Source organism: Manis pentadactyla, chromosome 4 (assembly GCF_030020395.1).
Source record: "Manis pentadactyla isolate mManPen7 chromosome 4, mManPen7.hap1, whole genome shotgun sequence".
In the NCBI taxonomy this organism is placed as follows: domain Eukaryota; kingdom Metazoa; phylum Chordata; class Mammalia; order Pholidota; family Manidae; genus Manis; species Manis pentadactyla.
In genome coordinates, this window is record NC_080022.1 from 181,453,029 (window position 1) to 181,479,584 (window position 26,556).

The 26,556-nt window shown below is 40.9% G+C and overlaps 1 long non-coding RNA gene across 1 annotated transcript in view; it reads right to left on the reverse strand.

Moving 5' to 3' along the window:
- Positions 1 to 776: 776 nt before the first annotated feature.
- The window catches only part of LOC130683713 (uncharacterized), a 59,534-nt gene continuing 33,754 nt past the window's right edge, over positions 777 to 26,556 (reverse strand). Inside the window, exon 3 of the long non-coding RNA XR_008997586.1 lies at positions 777 to 840. This is a non-coding gene — a long non-coding RNA (uncharacterized LOC130683713). The remainder of the gene's footprint in view (positions 841 to 26,556) is intronic.

Here is a 26,556-nt window from a genome sequence, read left to right on the forward strand (position 1 = left end):
GGGAGGGCTCCTGGCATAGCCCCGGAACTAAGCTTTTAGTCTAGCTCCTTTTTCTAATCCTAAATCAAACCACTATACTCAGTCTCTCACTTTAATAAGCACTAAATCCACATGCTAGGTTTCAAAAGAAAGAAAAAACCAACCTTAACTATTAAAACTTCCCTGAAATCTACTCATGGGAACAGAGAACATATGGTGTTGTAATTTTTTTTTTTAAGCAAGACATCTGTACTATTCAAGAAATAGCTAAAATCTGTTGGATTCCAAGAAATTTTATAAGCTGAACTCCAAAACAGATAAATTATTTTTATTAGATTCAGCAATGGACAATTCATGGAGATGATTCTAGCGGGAAAACAACTTTTTAAAAGAGGAACTTCGGTTAAGTGTAAGTTCGCCTCTTGATTTCAAACAGCAAGTGCTAAGAAAATTAATTATCAATGCATGTGTGACTGAGTACAGCTTAAAAAAGAATCCTGTACATAAACAAGGGGATACAATGGTGATCAGATCAATTCTCCTGCTGTGGTCTCTCTAGGGAGCATTTCTGAGTGTTGCTGGCTATTCACACAACAAATATTTTTGAGCACCTACTATATACCAGGCATTATGCAAAGCACTTGGAATGCAGCGCCACACAAAACAACAGAATACCAGCCCACAGAGAGCTTAAATCTAAAGACAGATATTAAAAATGACAGATAATTAATTGACTCTAATGCCTCTGGAAAAACTTACTGAAAAGGTTGGTTTTTACCTGAAGACTGAACGTTGAGTAAATGCTCATCAACGCAACAGCTGGCTGGGGAGTCTTCCCGGCACCTGGAACAGCATCTAGGGCTTAAGGAGAAGACATGAAACATGATTGAGGAAAGTAAATCTTCTTCACATAGTTAGAGCAGAGAAAATGAAGGAAACAGAAGTGTGCAATTCTGAGAGAGGGGGATGGGAAAAGCACTACAGGGATCTAGATAACACACAAAGGACTTAAATTTTCATCTGCATAATCCTTTTCTTTCTCCTTTCAAAAGTGGATTTCCCCAAAGCACTTTGGATATATACTCCATTCCCAGAAAGAAAACATGCCATGCAACCGGCTCTAAATACTTGGATACAATGCTTAAGCCAATCTTTGAGTCACTGCACACAAGTTTTACATCATAGCTTCTCTGTTCTGTAGAAATAAACAGGATTAGTTAGTAAACAGTTTATCTTAAAGGAGATGTCTGAGGTACCACAAAGAAGCCAAAAGAGGGAATGGGTGCCTAGTACAGTGAAAAAACATATAGATATTTCACATTTTTCACAGCGATGCACTTCTTTCTAACCAGAAAATGACTAAAACTACTTTCTAATGGAAACAAAATAAACTAAGTGCAACGGAACAAGACCTGTCACTGAAAAAAAATCCATTATAAAAATTCCACATAACAAATTCAATTGTCTGGGGACAGAGAAGGAAAAAAAAAGATCTCATCACTCCTATTATCAATGATTATATTTATTTTTATGCAAATTGTTGTCCTTTTTTGTACCTTTACACAATCATTCATTTAGCTTCTGTATGTTTCTGCTTAATGTTCTTTCCACAGTTCAAAAGATTCCCCATCACTGTCATTTCTAATAACTGCAGACGCACCGTGTCTAAGTAATTAACTGTGGCAATTGGGTCACTGTTGGATGATGGAGAAAGCTCTTTAAAAAGGAAAAGGTTTTCTGCACTAGGGTTTAATATATATTTGAGTCATTGAATTTAAGTTAAAAGAAATGAATCACTTTAATGAAATTATTGGAATGGAGCACGGGCCTTTCACCTTGAAAATCCGACAGTGCCAAAATGAATGGAATTAAATTTCAGAAATCTCAATATCTGCTAAACCCAGTTATTATTTAAATACTAATTATTTTTAATAAACTATTTTTTAGAGCAGTTTTAGGGTCCACAACAAAACTGAAAGGCAAGTACAGAGTTTCCATTGACCCCCACTACCGCCACCCCCAACACATGGCCTCCTCTACTACAAACATCTCACACCACAGTGGTACATTTGTTACAGCCAATGAGCCTACCCTGATACATTGTCATCACCCATAGTCCATAGTTTACATTAGGGCTCACTCTTGGTGTTGTGCCTTCTATGGGTTTTAATCAACGTATAATGACATGTATCCACCATTAGAATATCATACAGAACAGCCTCAGTGTCCTGCCTATTGATCCCTCCCTCCTCCATAACCCCCGGCAACCACGGGTCTTTTTCATTGCTTCCAAAGTTTTACTTTTCACAGAATACTATACAGTTAGAATCATATAGTATGTAGCCTTTTCAGACTGACTTCTTTCACTTAGTATTATGCACTTATATTTTGACCATGTGTTTGCATGACTTGATAACTCATTTCCTTTCAGCACTGAATAATATCCAACTGTCTAGATGTTCCGTAGTGTATCCATTCATCTACTGAAGCTTTGGAAATTATTAATAAAGTTGCTATAAACATCCACAGGCAGATTTTTTTCTTGGACATGTTTTCAACTCATTTGGGTACAGATCAAGGAGGGCAGTTACTGGATCATATGGTAAGAATGTGCTCCGTCTTGCAAGAATCTTTGAAACTGCCTCCCAAAGTGGCTGCAGCATTTTGCATTCCCACCAGCAATGAACGAGAGTCCCATCTGCCCCACATCCTCAACAGGTTTCGGTTGTGTCAGTGTTTTGGATTTTCACTATTCTCATAGGTGTGTAGCACTACTAATTTTTTTTTTTTTAAGGAAAAGAACAAAAAAAAATACTCCTACTTCAGTAATGACTTGAAATCATTTTGCCAAGTTTCTTTCTCCATACTTCTTGTTTTCACTAAGTATTGTGAAAGTATTGATACCGAAGAATTGATAATACAATGAAACTCCATTTCCTGCCACCCAGGGGCACAGTCTCAAACAGACCGTGGAGTCATATTTTGGACCTTTCTTATTTAACATTTTTATCAGGAGTATTGATGAAAATAGAGAGAAAAAGTCAGAAAACTTGCAACCAAGCACACCGTGTACATCATGATCTCCGTCTCTTCCTCTCCTTTTCTTTCTCTCTCTCTCTCTCTCTCAACTCTTCAGGCCACTCCCAGCACCCTTTGGCTTCCACCACTCCAGAGAAACTATTCTTGTCAAGATCACCGACTCCTTATTGCCAAATCCAGAAACCAACCATGTGGCTACTAGGGCAGCTTCCGTGTGCCACACTTCCCTGTAACGCCATGCACCCCCTTGAACACACCACCTCATTCTGTGTCCCTCACTGCTCTACCTCGTACCCAACTCTAAACTTCAGAATCCAAAAGGACTCAGTCATAGAAAACCTACTCTTCATGACATATACTTTGTTCCGTAAGGAATCTCATCCAATCTGGTGGGTTTAAAATCCTCCATCTGCTGATAAGTTTGAAATTCATAGCTTGAGTCCTGAACCCTCCCTGAACTCTAAACTCATAAATCCAACTCTAAAACTTAAAATATATAGAACAACTCGTTCATAAATCTTCCTTTTCACATACCCCATCTATACCCTAGATGCAATAATCTTCAGTCTCATGTATCTGAGAGAATGGCATCTCTCTTTGTTCATGGGTTTGGGCCAAACATTCTAAGTCTACCTTTATCCCTCACTACCTCCAATAGCCAAATCAATAGTTCAGTTTTTGAAGTTCTATCTTCAAAACACCCTAGTCATCACCACCTTCCTTCAAAGCAGTCACTGAGTCTCCCTGGGACTACTATTGCTCACCCAGTCTCACTCTTCCCTTTTTCCTAAGCAATGCATTCTTTACACAGTGGCTGGAGTCATGAACACAGTATAAGAAATGCTCTCCTTGCCCTAGTTTCACCAAAACATCAATATCAGGTACCAAAGCATGTGTCCAGCAAATCCTCCCATGCTGGTTTTCAAAAAAAATCCCCAACAACTGGTTGGAAGCGTATTGACTTCTCCCAGCCATTCTTAACCAGAAAGAGCCCGGCAGGAAGAGGATTTGGGAAGATGCTAGGTAAAGGAATAGTTTTTTGCCTCCTGTCCCATAGAGCTTCCAGGCAGACAAGGAACTTGCAATAGAAAGGCCTGGAATGCTCAGCAGCCTAGCAAAACTGTTTAGTGGTCAATTTTAAAGAGACAGAAAGAACCCAGGTCCAAGGAAATACAGGAAACCTGGGCCCACAACACTGTCTCTGAGGAACACAGCCAGGTCTCACCCCCGCCTGCAAGGGGAGTGCAGAGAGGCCCTGCTGGGTGGGGAGAGAGGTCAAAGCCACCCCTTTCCAGTGCACGCAGGCATCCCACAGAGGTCCAGCCTGACTGGGAGAAAGGAGAGAAATGAACACTACGTCAATTTCAAGATTTGGATTGTTACACAGGGCTGGACACTCTCCTGAACTTAAACTCTGTTTGCCATTTCGAGTCATTATCAAGCTGTTTATGATGAAAGAGGGAGCAGAAATGTGGTGGCCTGCCAGTTTTCATACATCACCAAGGCAAGATGATCCCCGTTGAATACATTTTAAAGAGATGGTGGGAATAATACATAAGGGCATTTGACTTTTGTTACCAGTCACGCATGTTCAGAAATCCAGTTAGGTGATCTACTAAAAATATAAAACAGATTATTTGTCTCCTCTATAATGCCCTCCAATGCCTTTCATTGTATTTAGACTAAGATCTAAATTTCTTCCATGGCATTTATAATAAAATCCACATTAGATCTATCTCACATCCTTCAACACTTTACCCAATCTGACCCCCGCTGAGCTCTGCCACCTCCCCTCTAAGCACCTTCCCTCTTGATGACTTTTTCAGCCACATGGTCTTCCTGACATTCTTTGAATATGTCAAGCTTTGTCCTTCCTGAGGGACTTTCGCCTTGCTGTTCCTCAACTCTGGAGTTTTCTTCCTTTAGATATTTGCAAATGAGAACCCTCATTTCTTTTAGGTCTGCTAACATATCACTCTATCAGAGGGATCTTACTAGATGGCATTATCTAATTATCACCCTCGTGCCAGCCCATGATGATCACATGACCCTTCATTAGCTGTTCTCATACCAATGATCACCACATAGAATTATATTTTGTATTCATTGATTTGTTGGTTGGTTGCATGTTCCTTCCTCACTACCATAGTCATAGTTCGCCTTGTTCACCACCATGGTCTGAGCAATCAGAAGAATGCCTGGGACACAGTAGACTCTCAAACACTCTTTTTGAAAAAATCAACGAGTCAATGTACAGAACTGAGTAATTAGATTGTTCTTAAGCACAAGTCATAGCAAAATGTCTGTGCCTTTTACTGCTGCCTGCTCTGGACTGAACTGCGTGCCCTGCCCAAAAATTCAGACGTGGAAACCCTAACCTCAGCTTTAGAGTGTGACCTCGCTTGGAGAGAGGACCTGCAAATAAGTGGTTAAGTTAAAATGCGGCCGTAAAAGTGGGCCCTGATCCAGTTTGACCGGTGTCCTTTTAGGAGGAAGAGCTCAGACACCTGGAGAGAAAGTGCAGACGTGCGCACACGGAGGGGCACCCAGGTGAGGCGGGAGCAGCAAGGCGGCCGTCTGCAAGCGAGGAGCGCGGCCAGAGGCATCTGCTTCCCTTCCGGCCCGCAGGAGAAGCCAACCCTGATCCTGGGCTTCCAGCCTCCAGAGCCGTGAGAACGTGCATTTCTGTTGTTTACGCTGCCCAGCCTTGGTGTACTGTGAAGGCAGCCCCAGCAGACCTGAACGCACCGTCCCTCCCCACCCACGCCCCCAAGAAGGTATTCCTGCAAGCTCTGCAAAGGAGAAATTTCAAAAAGTTAGTAATCAAGCACTTCATCACCATAATCACAATGAAGAGTATGGGATATGCAAAGACCCCTTTTAAGTTAGAAGAATAAGGGGTTTTTTTTTTTTTGGCTACAGATGACTAGCAAATGGACTGTTGAGAATAATTTTTTATCGTGATAAAATATATATAACATAAAATGTACCATTTAATCTGTTTTTAGTGGACAGTTCAGTGGCCTTAAGTACATTCACATTGTTATATTTCCTACCAACCATCTCTATAATTTTTTCATTTTTCCAAACAGAAACTCTACACCCATTAAACACTAACTCCCCATTTCTCCTCCCTCCAGACCCTGGAAACCCCCACTCCACCTTCTGACTCTCTGACTTCTACTACACACGATATTTGCCCTTTTATTCCAGCCTTGTTTCACTTAGCATAACGTCTTCAAAGTTCGTTCATGTTGTCACATATGTCAGAATTGCATTCCTTCTTGAGGCTGAATAATATTACATTGCATGTATGTACTACTTTTGGTTTATCTATTCATCCCTTGATGGACATCTGGGTTATTTCTGCTTCTTGGTTGCTGTGAATAATGAGGCTATGACTATGTATACAAATATCTATTTGAAACCTGCCACCGTTTCTTTTCAGCACGTATCTAGAGGTGGAAATACTAGCTCACATGGTAATTCCACATTTAAAATTTGTGAGGAACTGCCACACTGTTTTCCACAGCAGCACACGGACTTTTAACTATATGGTAACAATCACAAATGTGTGTGATTCATTTTCTCTGTGTCAGGTCTTTTGCGTAGGTGCCTGACTTATCACATTCCATTCGCTTATGAGACAGGCTTGTCTTTTATCCTCAGTGTACAGGAGAGGAGAGTTGCCCGAAAGGAAACATTAGTTCAGTTGCAAAGCCCAGACTAGAGTTCAGATCAGCCTGACTCCATTGCCCATGCCCTCGTCCACCGCACTCGGTTCCTTCCTCGATCACCTGTGTGGCATTGTCAGAGAGGAGAAGTGTGGCCCAGCTATCTGTCTGTGGCTTGCCTTGCCAACAGGTTTGTCTTATAAGCAGATGGCAAGATAATACATCGTCATCTCTAGAAACCAAAGAACTCTTGGCATCATAAAAGGTTAAGTCCAAGGAAGCAGAACTCGTATTTTACCTGTAGGAAAGGAAATGATGAATTGTTGTTTATTTTTACATGGTAGATTATTCTAGGCTTGATTCTGTTAGCGCCTGAGCCGTTTTGAATTGAAGGTCACTTTCTGAACTTTCTTCCGACTTAGATGTATGAGAAAAGGCAGACAACCGTTTCGTAGAAGAATTGCAGATGAGCCAGTATGTGGACACATGTCAGTGAGACAGAAGAAGAAGAAAAACAAGTGGCCTTACCAGGCAACCACTCATGGCATTACTTACTCCTCCAGCCGCAACCAAAGTGACCTCCCCAACAGGAATATCAAGACAAACAGGGGTCTCCCGCCAACCTGAACAAGGCCTCCTTCCACGTTCTAAACCAGGGTTAGGACAGCAAATTACACTGAGACGCAGACAACATGCCAGTAAGCAGCAGCCCAAAGAGGAAATCCCAGATTTTATGATTCACTGTTTTGAGCAAATATTAACATTGGCTAGCCAACATTTCTCTTTGTTTCCCTTTTCCAGATCGCCAGAGAGTTATATAATACTTCAAAGTAGTCAATACAGGCAGAATAAACTAGATAAACTAGATTACAAGTTTCATTACCAACAGCTTCAGTCAATTTACTATTTTTTTGAAACACAAAAGAGGGACGAAGCATTTCCCAGGGATTAAAACAGATTAGTCCTACTCTGAGAAGGGCCGAGCTAAGAAAGGATCTAGACAGCATTTCTTCCACCAGCCAGTTTCACATCATCTCAGTGTGTGAGCATAACTGGAGCATCACGGAAACCAAGTTTTGCAAACGTCCAAGCGCCCCTTCTTCAGAAACTTTTACCTAGACTAACCCATTGCACCGGCATACACAATATGTTAACAAATCTTTGGCAATAACAAACAAACATAAATAATATAGATTTCTCTGCTGAGATGGGTAAACTCACTTTTTCCCTGGGAATTACAAAATAATAACAACATTGTTCAGCATATAAATGTGCCACATGCAAAATGATAATCCCATTGACCTGAATCAAAGGATTAGGTTAGATGCACTATAAACTAAGTCCTTCCCAGACCTAAATCCTTAAGGTTCTTCATTTTTCATGAAAACCAAATTTATATTTTACTTCCATGCTCTCATATAAGCATAAGTAAGTACATTGCTCCTCCTTATTCCATTGTAGGTGTAAGGTGTGCAGAAATTTTGTGTAAGGTAGCTGATATGTGTGAGGGGATATGCTGGAGGAGATTGTGGATAAGGAAGACTGGGCGATTTATCCCATAGGATTTAGTGACCGCACAAGCTCTGGGATTTTCATCTTTATTATTTGCCCAAAAGTGTCCAGAAATGTCAGGAGGTCATAAATGTTTCAAAAGTGTATTGCATTTGCAGAATCCTGCACTGACTGTGGCATGGGTAACCGTATGTGAACACACATACTGGCAGAACAGAGGGCTTGTAGGGGAGGGTGAAGAGCAGTGGGTGAGGGGCATCGGACGGCAGGAGAGCAGAAGGGAAATTCAGTTTTTGGAACATACACATGAATTAGGAACCCTTGGAGACCATCAAGTAAAATAAATTCTCAAAGGACACAAGAATTTCTGTATGTCCTTCTCATCAAGTGATGAGAAGAAGTGTGTGTGTGTGTGTGTGTGTGCGTGTGTGTGTGTGGCTATATAATACTACAGAGAATAATACGCGTGTATATAGTATAGTAATTATAGGTACAATTATTCTGGAAGACATAATTTCTAAGATGAAGTTAACACCCAGGAGAGGAGGAAAGAAGACAGAGCAAAGAAGAAAAAGGAAAATTAGCAAGGTCATAGTTTGGCTTTGCTTGGACAATTATGGATTCCCCTTAACCTAGCTCTCGCTTCCTAGGCTATCGATTCAGCTTTGATTCGAACACTGCCTCTTGGATGCCACGTGCTTCAGAAACAGGAAAAAAAAAAAAAAAGTCCATTGATTTTTCTCATGGTCAGTCTGTTCCCGAGGCCCTTACAGCTAATCAGTTACCACCTCCTCTCACTTATCTTATCAGGGCTTTAATTTCCTCCATTAAGAGATGTCTGACTCTGTAGTTGCTGAAATCTCGCAGACTGGGTACATAAGGAGATTAAGTTGAGTCACTGAGACCCCTTGATCTTCTCTACTTCCCCTTATCGAAGGCGTGTCTCTGTTTACCAGGCAAGATAAGGGGCTGCAGACAAGGCAAGAACAGGACCTCAGCAGATGCAAAAGATTTAGGTATTTGTGTTGTGTATACAGTAGGTGACAAGAAAATTCCACATGGAAAAACTAGAAAGGGTTCTTCAACTATAGTTCATTATATCCAGTTTATGAAAAACCCAGGGCTCTGATGTCTGAGGGTGTAACCAGATTCCAGCCCTTTTAAAGAGTAGTGATTAGTTGAAGTGTGTCTGACAACTAAATAAATATTTTCTAAATAAAAATATACTGTATGTTTTAAATGGAGTATCAGAACCATTTTTAGAAAGAGGATTGCTACTCTGGGATTCCTGAGCTGCCAGGTTCTCTTCTAAGTAGAAACTGCTATTTTCTGACTGTCGCCAGCTGGAAGCTCCACTGTGCCCAAATTAAGTGGCATTTTGGTTAAACCATATGAGGTCTAGAGCTGCAAGAAACACATCCGAATGAGTAATGCAAGCTTTAGAAAAGTCAATTTGGAAAGCTTTGTGAAAATATGGGTAGACTTCCAGATTCAGAGCCTGAATAAATGAGCAATACTTGAAGAGATACACAGAGAAATATAGATTCCCAAAGAGTCCGGATGAAGAAAGAAACCCTTATCATGCAGTAACCAATCCCAGCAATGGTGGGTAGCATGGGAACGACAGAAATCAGTGTGGCAATGCTGAGTTTTCTCTCTCAAGATTAAAAAGGGTTTACAACACAGTAGGAGTGAGACGTAACCAAAGACAACTAGAAAAATTCACAAAACTGTGGAAGAACATTGTCAGAGTCCTTAAAGACCAGAGTGACTGGAGAATCTAGATTATAAATGTTTATGATTCTATTATAATCATACATAAACTGAGTAAAATCTTCCAATAGCACAAAAGTTACTCTTAATCCCTGCCCCTATTCCAAAGAAGCAATCCCTTAGTTTCTTACATATTTTCCAGGAATTTCCTACTTGCATGCAAGCATAACTTATATCAGTTCTCAAATGGAGGCAAATTTGTCCCCTTTCGGAGCTCATATTCCAGTTAGAAAATAGAAACTGAATAATTATTTCTATCAATGACTTCTAGAATATCTGGAACTAGGTAACTATAACAGAAAGAAATGATCTCAAGGCAAATGTCAGAAATCCTTACACTCACGAAAACCAAGAGACAAGTGAGATCTATATTGACTTCAAAGACAGAGATTGGATAATTTCTGATAAAAGCAGACTAGAATCAGAAGGTCTGTGTCTAGAATCAGACATTCTGGAACACACTGTCAAACAAATGCCTCATAGACAGAAAATGTGTAATCAACACTAGAGGTTAATGTGGGTCCCAAAGAATAAATCACATGAAGAAACTTTCTTTTACGTTTTAATGAAATAAAAATGTACATCAGGTGAAATATACACAGAGCAGTTTTATTCAGCAAAATATTTGTAGTTTTCCATGCTAGCATGATTCATAAGGTGGAGACATTTATACAGGAGAGTATTATTAGGCAAATTTGTATCTGGAAAACTTTCAGGAGTGTCAACCAGAAACATCCAAGTAAAAGGGTCTACATGTAGTAGTCAATGCAAATTCTGTCCTGTAGGTCATTTTAAAAGGTTTTTTTTGACAAAATTAATTTAAAAAGACCTTCAGAAAAAGCACATTTATTAAATTTTAAATAAGTTACATTGTTGTATAGGTAGCTAATTAATAGTAAGAATTCTTCTACGTATTCAGCACTTAACTATGTTCTTTGCTTTTTTTTCCCACTGTCTAGTCTTCACAAAACATTATCACCATAACAATTGAAGGGGATACTGAGGAACAGAGAAGCTAAATAGCTCATCTGAAGTCACACAGCTAATACTTTTGGATCAGAGCTATGAGTCCAGATCATCTGGTGCCAGAGTCTGTGTCATCAATCATGATGCCTTCCTGCCTCTTGCATATAATGAAGTCAGGAATAATACATATGGAAGTCAAGATTCAACATTATTTCAATAGGCCATAATATCATGAAAAAGCTTGTTCGTGACAAATGTCAAGTCTCATACCAGTCTCCAAAAAATTCATTATTTCAATTATAGCCTAGACATCGGCACTTTATAGGATTAATATAGCAATTCTGAACGCCTGACAACATCAGTTTTCACTCTGTCCAGCTTTGCTCAGCTGGTGCCTGGCAGGTGTGAGCCAATGCAGAGAAGGTGGGTTCTTACATGTAGCACCTCCTGTCCACCAGCAGAGCAGGACTTGGGAGTAACATTTCATCCGATACTCAGTTTCAGGTAGTCACTGGGGACCTGAGCAATGACCACACCAAACCTTTGCCTAACTCTCACAAAAGGCAGATTGCTCAGAAATTGAGTATTCCACAAGGCAATGGGCTTGGGTTTCTGAAAAACTTAAGTAATGACCAATGATATATTATCTACATCATCCATACTAGTAGGGGCTTCAGTATACTTCACACAAAAGCCCTCAGCTATATGTTCGTACAGAAAGGAAAGTAACTTTGGAATAAGCAGGTCCAGGAATGAAAGAATATTGGGGGGACGGTTCCCCACAGGGGTTCCCTGCAGTCAAAAATCATGGAAGTGGAAGGTGTGGGTGTATTTCAGGCCTTTCAATGACAAGGACAGGAATCTGGGGGTAGGATACAGCACCAGGGGTCTTTAAACTAGGACGAAAACTATGTTTCTTTCCATATGCCAAGTCTAACTGATACATGGTGGCTGCCTAAGGGTGTTAGAGAAAGCTTCTGAGGCTGCCCCCCTGCCCTGTGACCAGGTGACTGGTGATTATTCACATGCATGGCTTCCCTTTAGCAAATAGCACTACTTTATATTTAGTGATATGGGGGGGTGGGCAGTCATGGTTCTAGCAAACAGCTCTCTGGGCAGAAGCAAGAAACCCCAACCACTCTCTGGAAATATGTGTACAGAGGATAATTCCAGCGAGAAATGATGAGTCAGAGTTAGGCAGGCTTTCGGGACACAGCCCCACCCCGAGCAGGAATCAGAGCAGGGACGAAGAGGGATGCTACCGATCACAGCATCTGAATCCCCATAATGAGGGTTAGGAGGGAAAATCTGCCTGAACAATCCCACTGTTGTACACAGGCTCAACCGAGGCACACTGGACCCTCAATTACAGATGTCACGATACTTAGCTGTTGAATATACAGTCCACAAATGAAGTGATAGAGCAATTCTCACAAATATGTGAAAGAAGTTTTCACATTTTCATTTTAATTTATTTCAAATATATCATACTGTCAAATACGTAAGGAACTTCAAACACAAATTTAAATGTTAAAGGAAGAAGGCTACTCCTATCAGAAGGAAATTTCAGACAGTCCTTTGGAGAGCAAACAAAAAAGGAGACAAATGAAGATGTTCCCACCACGGTGGTCTTAAAAAGCTACCTGTATCTTTCTTTTGAATCATTTCTATCCCTGGGTGGAAACATCTACTTCTAAGGATTCTATTTACCTCTTTCACCCTAATAATCCAAATTCAGAAGTTAAACAGAGGCCTTTTTTTTTTGCATCTTAATGGAACATATGTTTGGGAACATGGTTCTCATTTGATATGATATAGTTAAGGTGTGAAATCAATAAAGAGAAACCTCGCAGAAGCAATCGGAAGCCTTCCAAGGGGCAGTTACACCACTTGATGTCTGTTGCCGAACCCAAGAGAGGAACACTCAATATAAGCACATGCCCCAGTAGGGAAAATGTAGATACATCTCCTATAAGAGACTGATTACCCTGAAACTCAGCCCATGAGAGGCCATCATCACCCTGAATTCTTACTCATCTCCAATGAACTTTTGTTCAGAACCACCCCTCCCAACTTTCTCCTTCTCCATAAAAGAACCTTCCTCTCCTTTGCTGGATTTGCCTGTGGTTTCGCCATAGTGCGCATGTGTGAATTGCCGTTCTTTACTATTCCCAAATATATCCATTTGGCTGGTAAAATGTATGGTGGTTTTATTTTTTAGGTTCACGTAGGTTTTGCCTGGTTACTCATGAGAATGCACTCTAATGAAGGGCCCATGCTCTTAAAACTGCTGTTACCGAGGTTTTATTACTTTTTTCTTTTGTCATGTAGGATTCCAGACATATTTCACTATTATCATTCAGCTGTGAATGAAAAATAATTGCAGTAATAATAGAAATAGGAATTACTGAGAAGCATCGTTTGGCTTTCAATAATCCCATTGACAGCCTAGATTTGATGTCATGGTTTAATGAGTGGTTGCTATTTTTCCCCTGAGAAAATGAGTAATGTCTCTTCTGTTAGAAAGTGCTCTTCTGCAACTACTATTTTCAGAAAATGCAAAAGTATTCATGACTTTTTAATGAATCAAGTGACTCGCAGCAATAAAAAAGAAAGAAAGAAGATGAGATAATTAAAAGGTAAAGAAGAGAATCCCCTTTCTGGAGAACTAGGGACACCCCATAAGTTCCTTTTGATAATCCACCTCTTGTCATTTTCTTAAAGTGACTTCTATTTCTCCTTACAGCCTTCCATGAAAAGCAATGTTTAAGTCCAAGATACGATAAAGCTCCAATTTAAGGACTTTCGAACCGACATTGAACTAAGACACCAGGTATTATCTTATCACTGATGCTATCATTAAAATGCTAGGCTACCCTGTTTACCAGACAAAGCAGATGGTAAAAAAAAAAGGATGAAGGTTTAAAACTAGGTAGAAACAAATTATTTCACAAACTGTTTCATTGGCCAACTACTGGGTTATAACTTTGGGGATTTTAAGGAAAATTGCTTCCAAGATATTTAAAAAATATATAAAAATTTAATTAAAGAACCATCAGTCCTATATCAGGTCAAAATATTATGTGTTCCATGTGACTTTGTAGCAAGAAACTCAGAGAAGTTTAAAATAACAATTAGAATTAACAATTAAAAGAGACTTGTAATTATCAATTAAAATACAGTTGTCCTGTTCCATAATAAGATTAACACCAGAAATTGAGGCATTCTTGGTGTCCCTCAGGCCTCCCTCAGAAGGTGTAGGAGATTTAGGATTCAAGGAACATTAGGACCACTTTCATTGTCTTTTGTATCTAACCAGTTTAAAGATAAACAACTGGGTGAAAAGAAACCCCAATTTTTCTCTCCTCTCTGTAACCATCTTTTATTTCTTCATTTGAGACCCTGATTGCCAGCATCTCTACATTTATCCCTTTAACACATTTGTCTGATTTCCCACTCATAAAAAGTTTCCATTTAGAAATAAAGATTATGAAAATCCAAGACTTTCTATCTAGAGTCCTTTCTTTCCCAACATTTCTGCAGAGCTAAATTTCCATCTTTGCAGTTCCATCTAATGCAGATTGATTTTTTTTTTTCTCTCTAAAGATCATTGCAGTGTGAGAGATTTGATTTAAAGGAGGTATGGGTGGAGAAAGGAAAAGTCTCTATTTAACTTCTGGTGAGAAATTATACTTACAGACCTCACACTAGCCCTTAAAAGCCATGATTTTTATGATGGAAACACTACTTTCAATTTTTGCTTTACGTCTGCATACCAGCTTCATTGTGCATGAATTCCAAAGATCACAGATCACCAAAAGGTCAGGGACCCTAAGGCCGAGCATCGTCTAAGAGCTGAATTGCTGATCATAGAATTATTTCAACCATGAACACTACAGTGACTTCGGAACCTTCCTCTCTTTACCTGGTCACCACACAGTGCAATTTAGTGTGGGTTGATAATCCACTGTTACCCTACTAGTATTCTTCAAGATCATGAATAACCTCCATAGGCCCACACCCACTGATCATTTCTCATTTCTGTATTTTACTGACTCTCTCAGCAGCACTGGGGGACTCCTCTCTTGTTTGAATTATTCTTCATTTGGCTTCCATAATACCACATTCTCTGTTTTAATCTCACTTTACAGACCACCCTTAGAGACTTCTGTATGGCTCCTTCCTTTTCCATCAGACCTCTAACTATGAGAACAGCCCTCCCTTCTATCTACACACTTTCGAGAAAGCTCACTCATCGAATCCCTTCACTTTAATCTCAGCGTAATTGCCAAAGATTCCTGAAGTGGCTCCAGTCCTCACTTCTACTCAGAATTTCAACTGCCTTCTTGATATCGATATTGATGCCTAATAAGTACAATTAAATGCATATTAATCAAACTATTGGTGTTTTCCCTACAACTCTATCTGATCACAGATTTTTTTTTTCCCTACCAGAATGAACCACAGCATCACCCTCCTTTATGCTGAAGCCAAATATGTAGGAATTATCTTTATTTCTTTTGCTCACTCCCCAACCAGTTCACCCTATACCTTCAAAGGCAGACAAAAATCTAGTCATTTTCTCCCCATCTTCCCTACCATACCACTAGCTAGAGCCACCATCAGGTTTTACCTGGACTTCTGAAATGGCCACCTTTCTTTTTCTCTTGTTCTTCTGCAGCTGAGCTTCTGCTCATTACAGCCAGAGGGTGTTTAAGATACACAAGCCAGACTGGCTTGTGTCTCTTCTCAAAACCCAACAGGTGCTTCCCTCAACAATTAAAATTGAGCAAAAGTGATTCCTCTCCTTTACAAAGCTCACAGAGCCGTGTCGGCAACTCATTTTGTACCAAAGTCTCCTTCCCCACTACACTGGAGCATATGTGCCTGAAACACATCAAATTGTTTTCTATTTTAGGAGGATTGCAGCAGCTGGTCCCATAATCTTCTACACTGATGACTTCTGGACATTCATATTGAGACAGGGACCGTGGGTGTAGTCAGAGTAGGGTGAGGGCCTCCAGAAAAAGTAAGGCAGGATATTTACAGTCAGAGCAATGTAACAATGTGTAAAGAAGTCCCTTTAGAAACTCTATGTTAAGCATTATGCAAAGTTAAGGTCACACTAATTCTCTAGGGTAAAGATACCAGACTAGGAATATAGACATTCTTCAGTGAGATCGGTTAAAGCTCAAAATTGCCAGGAGAAACTTGGCCTGGAATGTTTGAGTGTTCTGCAAGGGTACCTCAGCATAACCTGTGACTTCACTCTCTCTCAACTATAAATAGCAAACAGACAACAACCCAGCCCACCTTGGGGAAAGGGCAGGTGGTACAAGTCTGCACCCCTAGCCCTTACCGACATTCCTGAAAATCCTTAGCTTACTATAAATCCCCTAGACAAACATCATCACGGGCTCTCTTGTCCCCTCCTGGCAGGAGCCAGGAGCTCTGTCTTCTCACTGTATCTCTCCATAAAAGCCTCTCCCTGGCTCTCCAACCTTGGGTGTTTGCTAAGTTCATTCTTCGACTTCACAAACAAAGACCCCGGCATCAATATCACTGCCAAACTATCATCTCAATAGACTTTCGCTGAACATCCACATTTTCAGAACCTACGTAGTCTCTAATAAATTATCAGCGTGTTTCTCCTCATGACGGCAATTGTTTATTTCTGTCATTTTCCATGGAGAGGAGCAGCTTCTCCAGCTGCTTTGCTGATGTGCCTCCACCACCTAGAATGAGGCCTGACACTGAGTAGATAGCTAAGATTTTTTTACTAAATGTGGGTAAAATTGCAGTATTTCCAGAATCTCTCACCCAGACTTAGTGCATCTCCGTATCAATGGGTGTTTCCAAGGGGTGGGGAGAAATAGTCCATCTCCATATCAAGAGGTGATTTCAAGGGGGTGGGAGGAGCGAGGGTATATCTGGACTGGGGAGATTCGGTGGGGGGGTCCTTTTGCAGCCAGGTCGCAAGAGACACAGGCGAGCAGAAGTAGATGACTGCTTGTTGGCGATAAATGGGTTTCTCCCACTTTATTTCTCCCTTGGATTTTGGCTTCAGAGGTTATTTGCCTCAGGCTGGGAACATATTTTCCCCCTGGAGTTACACTAAATAAGACTAAATTTTAAATAAGAAGACAAAATGAACGGCAATTCCCATGTAGGTCCGCTCATAGCTGACTGCTACAAGCTCGTAGCTAGTTACAAGATGCAGAAACTCAGACTCAGAGGCTGTTTTTTACTTCATTCATTTGCATCCTGATCTACTTCAAACAGGCCTTATTTATGGCTGGGGTTGTTTTTTTTTTCAGAAGTGTACCAAGTGTTTACAATAAAGAAAATGGTCATTTATATTACTTAGGAAAAAGAAAGAAATAGAGGAAAATGGAAGGAAGGAAATATGGAGGGAAGAAAGAAAGGAGGGAGGAAGAGAGAGAGAAGGAGGGAGGGAGAGCAGGAGAGAAGGAAGAAGGGAGGAAGGAAGGAAGAAAGCAGCTGAGGAAGGAAGCAGTACTTAGGGGTGGAGGAATGCTTTTATGTATTTGAGCTTTGTGTTCTAAACAAGGCTGTCTCAGACTTTTCTTTTCAGTTCTTTTCTGCCCTGTCAGTGTTGTCTCCATTCCTTTTGGGGTAGCCCTCATTCACAGGGCCCCCAGACATTTTCAAGGCTACAGTATGAAGCCAGAACCAAACTTATGAACTGGTAGACCTCGCTTTTATGACCTGGTGGGTACCTGAGCCCACAAAGGCTGCCTACCCATAGATTTCTTCCCACCCACTGCTCTGTCCCAGGGTCATTCAATGATTTCTTTTCTGAAGGCTTTCCAGGTTTTTGGGCTCCACAGCAAAATGCTAAAACCTCGGTACTAATTCCTCTTGGGAGCCAGAAGGCTTTAAACCATTATCACAAACACCTAAAGGGAAGTACTTGAAAAAGGGGAGCCAGATTAAAACCCGATGGGGTGAGGAACGAAATACCCAGGAAGGGGAAAGAGAAGCACTGAGAGAGGAGGGAGAGGGAAGGTGCCAAGACAAATCCCACCTCCCTGCCGGATGTCTCAGAGGTACTAAGTGAAGTGAGAGATGCTTCTGCTGATACCAAGCCTTTCTGAAACCAATACTTTCCATGGGAATAGAAAAAAGAGGATACGATGTTGCCGTTGATGTATTCATATATATTCATATATACATTCATTGAAACATAATCAAAACCTTCTCATCTCAATTTGGGAATGGGTTCAGTTTTCTGCAGTCCTTAGTGGCAGCCCATTCTGTCTTTGAGCTTGTTTGTGCTGGTGAACTCCCTGGTGACAGAGCAGTCTTCTGAGATCATGTGGTGGAGTCAATTTCTAGAACTCTTCCCATATTTTCTGATGCAATCAAGTGTAACAACATTGTATCCTAGTAAACATGGGAAAGGAGCAAGGGAAACATTACCCTGTCCATTTCTGAAAATAATAGACTGGGTTAGAACTTAGGTTTGAATCCAGGAACTTGCTTGAAGTCTTCGTTTTATACTAGGCTCTTATATTCTGTTTGCCTACAGATGAAAAAAAATTAGCAAGAAGAACAGGAGCCAGCTATGTAAAACCCATTATGTATTCAGTTATACAGATTTCAGAATGAATAGGTGCCAAAACAGGCTGAAAACATACCTGATCTTTAGACATTCCAGCTGTCTTTCCTATATACAGAAAGTTGGATTTGATCTCCTGCTATGCAAATGTCTTTCCTTTTCATGCTAATCTTTCTGGCTAGGTGGCAAGGAGGAGACCCTCTTCTTGTTATGAAATCATTCACCAATGTCTGACCTTGAGGAAGCCTCTAATATCTCTGGACATCTATTTATTCATATATAAGATGAGAGAATTATATTAGGTAATGGCTAAATTCTTATGAATATGAAATGCTCAAGAAATAGACTTCTAAACTTTGTTTTTCTATATTTTAATTAAAAAAAAATGTATCCTTAAACAAGTGCACAGCTTTTGTTTTAAGAAAGTACTTGGATTTTTCCACATCAGAGAACATTCCAGATTTCCTCCTTTTTATTTTTAAATTGTGCTAAGAGTATTTAACATGAGACCTACTCTCTTAGTAGAATTTTAAGTATACAATACAGCATCATTATCTGTAGGCACAATGTTGTACAGCAGATCTCTAGAGTTTATTCTTCTTGCATAACTGAAATGTTATACATGTTGATTAGCAACTCCTCATTTTTCCCTCTCCCTGGCAACCACCATCCCCTTCTTTGCTTCTTTGACTACTTCAGACACTTCGTGTAAGTACAATCATGAAGTATTTGTGACTGGCTTATTTCACTTAGTGTAATGTCCTCCAGGCTCATCTATGTCATTGCATATTGCAAGATTCCTTTTTCCTGGCTGAGTAATATTCCACTGCATTTCTGTATCCATTTTTCCATCAATGGACATTCGGTGTTTCTATATCTTGGCCTGTGAATGACACTGCAATGAAGTGGGAGGACTAATATCTCTTCCAGACCACAATTTCAATTGTTTTGAATAAATAGATTCAGGAGAAGCATGAGTATTTGGTGCCTTATTCACCAACATTAAATCATAGCTAACTAGAATAACAAGCTCAGCCGTTCAAAAACCTGGTAGTGCAGTGTCTCACATAATTTAGAGAGAGAATGATTTAAACTTATTAATTGTAATTAATACATGTGTGTCAAAAGTAACTTAAATGATTCACATCTACTGCACCATCTAACCTTTACAGCAACAAGGGGTTTTTGGAAAAGGAAGCTGAGACTCAAAGGTTGAGGAACTTGTCTTAGGGCCTACAGATGTGAGGCACCACAGGTAGCCTTCAAACTCTGGACAGGGACACACTAAATACTCTATTTTTCATGCCACATACTTTCAGTGCCACATATTCAGAGCTACTTTGTTGTGTTGTTATTGATGTGAAACATATTGCCAGAATGTGCAAAACATTAGTATTTCCACTCCCGTTTAATTTTTTTAAAATCACTGTTAACAAGTGATCTGCAAAAACTAAAGATAGACTTGTGCAGAAGAACACACTTCACTTTAATTTTTCAAACGCTTTTGGGTCTTTGCATTTCATGATTATGTGACATTTAATAATAAAATATCAGATTAAAAGATTTTAGTAGGGTTGAGTTACATTTCAAATATACCCAATAGATAAGAACATGCTTCTTGCATGTATTTATTGCTTGCTCAGTACAGTTGGGAAAAGTTTGGGGTAGAGATAGGAAGTAGGCTTTTGAATGTCAGAGGTAAGGATTTACACAGCAAACAATTTTCTCAGCCAAACAGGTTACCCAGTCTAGACCTATGCTTAAGGTAGACTTTTTGAACTAAAGCCCTCTTAGAAGAACACTCTAAGGCTTACATCAATATGTGATGATTAAATGCCTTGGCCTTTTTTCAGTATCTTACTAAACAGGGGAGATTAAGAAAATCGGGCACCATAAATCTCCTTATCCCTGGCTACATATGGTCTAATAATAGAGTTGAAACTTTGAAACATCTTAATCTTTTCAAATGGAGGAAGATGAACTCATATCATTGGACTAGATCCTTCTTCAGTTCAGACTATATAGTTGTGCACTTTCACTTACTGAAATGAAGACAATTTAAGGCTGCTCTAAGCAGAATGAGGTATCTTACAAGTTGAGACTTTCTCCCTCAATACCAAGATGATGGAGGGGAAAGCTGCCTTTTGTCAAGAGCTCACATATTGTTGGACTTCTTCAAAACTGTGATGAGAAAGGAGGCACAGGAGACAGAGAGTCTTGGGGTCCCACTGTATACAAGACAGTAGTTACACATTGCACAGTATTACAGAGTGAGTCAGGATGCTACCGGTCAGCTTTTAATTTCCACGATTTCCTCTTTTTATTCCTGTTTCTGGAATGTTCTCAGTAGAATGTGATCACAACAAGGCTGAAGTGAAAATGATGGAAAGCAAAGTAATGAGCTTTTCTTTAAGAAAGTCTCTTTTGATGGCGACATTATAATTTGGAAAATTAAAAGCCTATAGCAGTAGCTTAGACAGAATTGTCTGTGACAGGCCTAATTCTTCCATAAAGGGTTCACTGTGGTCCTCTGTTATTACAGGTGTCTAATTCCTATCTCCCATGCTTGCCTACAGCTGAGTGGGCGTGAGGGGGCAGGGGATGGTCCCTCCTTTATAAGAACTCACCCTACCGGGTGGCCAATTATCAAATAGGACTTTGTAAGTTTCCTTCTCATTTTTCAGTCAGTCCAAACCTAAATCAATGCACCTGTTTTAGCATGAGTAATGCTCTTCCCCACTCCCTGCATGAGAAACTCTCTTTAGTCCACAGCACAGAAAGTAGGATTGGTGTTCTATGCTCAATCTTTGCATAACACGTTGCTAAAAATCTAGGTAAAACATGACTGATAATTGCCAAATATCATTTCCTTTGTTTTGACAAGTCAGGGGGTGAAATGCAGAACCTCGTTTGCATCAGCAGAGTCAAAAAGAACCCATAACTGAAGGAAAACGAATCAGCGTGAAATATCACAAGGAGGAGTAAAACAGAAGTGATAATTAGGTGGGCCACAGGTTCAAGTGAATTCAGTGGCCTCATTACAAACACTTTCAAGTTACAGTTTTAGTTAAAATGATCACTACCCAACCAAAACTCCTTACACATACCCTTCTCTACTTTTCATGAAGAGACGGATGCCAAACCTTTCTGGTCTGGACTATTTCTTCTAACCCTCAAATATAGCCCTAGAGAGGCTGACTTTGGAAGCAACAAAAATAGCCCACTGTCTACCACAAAATAGAATGTTTCTACTACTAGTCCAGTCCTTCTTTAACCAATCCGATCTGTGCAGGAAGGTATTCAAACTGGGATCGGAAAGGTGGGAAGAGATGCTTTTTCCAAGTCCCAAAAAATAGTTTTCTTCTCCAGTCCCGTGTAACGCACCTGAACAAACAGGGGACTGGCCTGGACCGATGCAATTGTCTTATGCGAACCTATCTTGATTTTCCAACTGTCAGGTGTTCGTTACAATACCTTGCCTTAGAAATCCCCCCAAAGATCTGTTAGAGGACAGGATGGCACAGATTACAATGAATAAATAAATAAAAGAAAGAAAAGGGGGAGAAAGTGCAGCCCCGTGTTTCCTTATTTGTGATAAGTTACAAAATCCCTTCTCAGCCGAGTGCCAGGACGATGCTCGGGGCCAAGGGAAGGTTTGTTAGAACACGACTCTTTCCCTGACTGAGGTATTCTTTTGTAAGGTGGAGAAACCTCCTTTCGCTTTAATGACTTTGACAAGAGGTGGGGAAAGGCGCTCATCATTTCTCACAAAGGCCTCATTGACGAAAGTTTATGATTTTTGTTCGAAAGCACTTCCTACCAAAGAGCAAGACTTTGAAGTTTATTCTTTGTTCAGTCATGCTTGCTATGGTTTCCTGAAGAAGAAATAGATGACAAAAAGACCCTGCTACCTTTATGACCAATTCTCTGCACACAGAACCTTTCAAAAATGCTTTTGGTTTCAAAGGACCCCAAGTCAAATATCAAATCCTCCCTCCAAGTTGTTCATATCACACCTTCGATTGCTGAAGCGTGAAGTTCCCCAAGTAGTGGCTGATATGGTCCTCTGTGTATGTAGTTTATCCCATTATTATGGGACTGTGTGTGTGTGACTGTGTACAGTGCTATTCAGCCTGGAGAATGCAAACACAGTTCTGTAACGGCCATCACTTCACTTTCTAGACCTGTATTTTTGGGTTTGTCCATGTTCACACAATTTTAAGAGAATGCCTAAAATGATCCCTGCTGAGATTTTTCACTTGCTGCTTTTTTTTTTTTTTTTTTGCATCATTTTGGACATGGCAATAGCCTTGCAACTCAAATCTACATTAAGCTTCATGGAGCCGTGTCACTTTAAATCACTGATTTCTGGAAGTTATTCTTCCAAGGGAAGGGGTACATATTGCTGGCAAGTACTTGCCACATGTTTGGGTCTGGTTACTCCTAGGGGTGTTTCACTCTTTTGGTTGTGCAGTCGCGGTGGTCTAACAATTGTTTGTGTTGTTCCATCCACCTGGCCCCCAGCTGTCCACTGCTTCTATAAAATCATGTTGAAAGCTCACGGTGTAGAATACAAATACCAGCCAAGGAATCAAAATGTCAGGAAAAGTGTCCCACCGAGGAAATGCAAATGCTCCTGTCCTCCTGTGGCTGAAGGCGGGAATGCTGTGTCTTTGGTAGATATTTCATGAGCAATTTTATTTCAGACTACAGACATTATAAAATCACTACAGAAGATTTCCTGTAGCTCGACCCTCTGCTCCTTCTGCCAAGTACACTAAACGTATTTTACTTCTTATTAACTTTCTTTTCATAGTGAACTTTATATCGTACACTGCCTCCTTTTATTGTTATCCACCAAGGAGCGGTTTCTTGGCATAGAATGAGGGCGAAACATTGCCAAAAACATTTTTTGGCATGGGGCATCAATTAAAACTGATATACCAGCCTAGCAAAGACAGAGTCAAGTATTTCCCAGCACTGTTTTCTTGATTATTTCAGAACAAGGCAACAGAGTTGTATGTGCTGTTTCTTTGGCATGGACGTCATATCCAAAATTATTCATTTGAACAAAGTCCTAGCATTGTTTATCTTTGTATTATAGTATCCCTATTTGAAATCATCTCTTGTTAAATCGGTTGTTTTCTTCACTTCATACCTTTTCCTTGTCACCTTTCCTTACAGCTACTAGTTTTTAGAGTTTGAAATACAGATTAAAAGTAAAGACACTGCTGTTCTGTGATTAAGTTGCAGTAAGAATGCCAGATAAACGGGACACAGTTAAGTACATTTAACATCAATAATACGTCTGTTGTTGAAAGTGACCTCAGATATCAAATAGTGAGAAAAGGCTCCTGCAGACATTCTAGGAGCAACGGATGAATGGTCAGACTGAACTTCCTTTGGCAGCAGCTCAAATATCAAGCTGTTTAAATGCATAGCCCATAATAATATCACCGCCAGTCAAGGCCACTTGGGCTTTGTGGTCTTTTCTGATGCATCTTTTCATATCCTGGCCCTAGGAAGCCAGCGTAGCACAGAGGGTTGGCCTGGTCTCTGAAGTCAGAATACCTGAGTTTAAAGCCCAGGTTCACTATATTCTAGTTGGCTGACACTTAGCCAGTGACATTTCCTCCACTAGAATGAGGGGCAGTCATAGCAGCTACCTTGTAAGCGTCTTTGAGGGTTAAAGGAGAAAACATATGCAAAGCATACAAGGTGAACTACTATTGCGTTATGACGAAGACATCAGTAACCACCGTCAGTCCTAAACATCCTGGGATTTCTGCTCAATGAGAAATCTCCTTTATTTTAACGGCAATCAGAATTATGCTCTAAACACTTAATTCACTCCTCCTTCTGCCACTGTGCTAACTGGGATTCTCTGAGGGATCCTCTCACCTCAGAACAACTAGATTTTAAATACTAAGACTTACCCTCAGAGACACTGATGTCCACTCTAAGCGTGGGCTGGAACTGGAACAGGAGACAGGGGAGTCACGCCACGAGCAAACACGAAGGACAGTGGCCCCATTGGAACACTGAGCAGGAGCCCACTCCAGAAAGCAGAGATCGCCATCTAGAGGCTCTGCAATTCATCAGAGACTTCTAGATTCCAGCAAAAGCAAGCCTTCTCCACAGGAAACGTACCCAATTCAGACCTTCAGATACTAAGAAGCTCACGATCAACATCACCAAGTTCGTAAAAAGGCAAACCTCTGTGAATGAAGTCACAGACATGAGCAACAGCAGAAACATTGGCTAAGTATGTGGGTGCCAATAAAAAATGGACGACAGCCTCCCTCAGAGGTGGCCCTAAAGGTCAGCAGTGAAAGAAAGACCTCCTAGTGGGCAGAATTTTGGCGAGTGCACCTGGTTATCCATTTGATATGTACAGAAAAATGGCTGGAAATAAGAATAGACATAGTCTCATGGCCAATGGTAAATGGTTGGAACTTGGAAATATTGGAAGACTGGGGACAGAAGTGCTGGGAAAGAGGCATGTGGATGACCCAATGGGAATGAACGCAAAGAGTGAGAATCTTTGTGTCTCACGTTCATGTTGAGCAAAGAGCAATGCCCACCACAGAAGAGAAGCCAGTCTCACCATGGACCGAATTATGCCTCCAGTAGATGTCAGCCAGCCTCTGACAGCTCTGGCCATTCTAGGGCTCAAGCAGTGTGCTTGTGTACAGAGTGCTCAAAACAGCTGAGAAGGAGCTTCTACATAGGCTCAACAGCAAGGGTCGCCTCTCACCAATGCTAACACACCTACCACCGGTGGATGGCTGACCTAACAGCAATAGGGACCAAGGCTATGGCCCACCCTCCCTACTAGAGTCCAGTTCCTCCAGCCAGCCATTTGCGACAAGTTGGAAAGGGTGGTATTTCATTTTGGCTTGGGTTCATTCCAGTTGCAGATATGGGTTTGTCATTTTTGCACATAATGGTTCAGCCATCACCACTCTACCAGTTCTTACAGAGTGTCTGATCTACTGGCCTAGGATCCTACATGACATCCCATCAGACACAGGGACCTGATTTACATCACACAAAGTGTGGCAATGGGCACATGACCACGGGACCCACAGGTCCTCCTGTATGCCACACCCACCAGAAGCTACTGCATCAAAGGAACATGGCCTCTTAAAAGCTGAGCCCAGGCACCTGGTTGGAGATGACAACCAGAGGAGATGGGGCACCACCCTGCAGGATGCAGCACACATGTGAAGCCAGTTTCTCATGCATGCTGCTGTGTTCCCAGGGGGTAGAATGCATGCGTTTGGGAATCAGGGGCAGAAGCAGGATGGCCCCATTCACATGCCTGGTGACCCACGTGGACACTGTGTGCTTCCCATCCATGCAAATGTAGGCTCCCTGATCTAGACGTCCTGGTTTTCAGAGGCGATGCTGTCAGCAGGGAGCGCAGTAAGCATCCCACTAAAATGAAAGAAAGCTCATGCTGGCACATATGATTTGGGGGTTTTCATGACAGTAAACAACAGGCGCAGGAAGTCATGACCCTGAGGAGGTAGGACCATTGCTACAAAATAGGGTCAGAGGGGAATATGTTTGCCACCGGACATCTTTTGCTATCCTCACATCCAGTTTGAACTATAAACGATTAAGCAACTAAATCAACAATGACAGCAAACAAACTCAAGGGCTCAGCCTCCTCAAGGATGAGAATCCGTGTCACCCCACTAGGGGGACCAGCCCACCCGGACCCGCAGAAATGCCAGAGGAGGAGAAAGAAGCCTAGAAAGAGTAATGGAGGAGAGATGAGGATCAGTTACTGCCTTTGGGACCAACTGCAGGAGCGGGGACTGTAGTTAATCTCACTAACACTTCTTTTTCCAGCATTGCTGAGGCTGTAATGGGGTATGGGATCTGGGGGAGGAGATGAATTTAAGTCTGATTCATTCCCTTGCATGTGCCAAGTAGTCCATAATCAAGGTAACACATGTATTATATGACCTAACTCTCCCAGATATCTCCAGTCTTCAAGGATCACACATCCTTTTAGTGATT